We start from the raw sequence: 611 nt of genomic DNA on the forward strand, positions 1-611 counted from the left end.
TGGGGAAAGGATTCCCTATTTAATAAATGGTGCTGGGAAAATTGGCTAGCCATAAGTAGAAAGCTAAAACTGGATCCTTTCCTTACTCCTTATAGAAACAATTCTTTTATTTTCGTTTTAAAAATTTTATTTACGTATTTATTTTTGAGACAGAGTCTTGCTCTGTTGCCCAGGCTGGAGTGCAATGGTGCAGTCTAGGCTCACTGAAACCTCCGCCTCGCAGGTTCAGGAGCTTCTCATGCCTCAGCCTCATGAGTAGCTGGGACTACAGGTTCAATCTACCACGCCTAGCTGATTTTTGTATTTTGGTTTTGCTATGTTGCCCAGGCTGGTATCAAACTCCTGGGCACCAGTGATCTGCCCACTTCAGCCTCCCATAGTGCTGTGATTATAGGCGTAAGCCACTGCCCCTTCTTAAATGTAATTCAAATAGATAACCCAGGTAAAGGAGCAGCATAGAGCCTTTTGTAGGGAGATGCTGAATACATTTCCTTCCTTCAGTCCCTGCTCATTGCCGCCCTGCACTGGCTGCTCTCTGGAAGTTTTGATAATCCTTTCTAATGCTAATGCTCTGAAATACCAAGATGCTGTACCTTGGTGTGGCCACTGAA

This window comes from Mandrillus leucophaeus, unplaced genomic scaffold, assembly GCF_000951045.1.
Source record: "Mandrillus leucophaeus isolate KB7577 unplaced genomic scaffold, Mleu.le_1.0 Scaffold270, whole genome shotgun sequence".
Lineage (NCBI taxonomy): Eukaryota > Metazoa > Chordata > Mammalia > Primates > Cercopithecidae > Mandrillus > Mandrillus leucophaeus.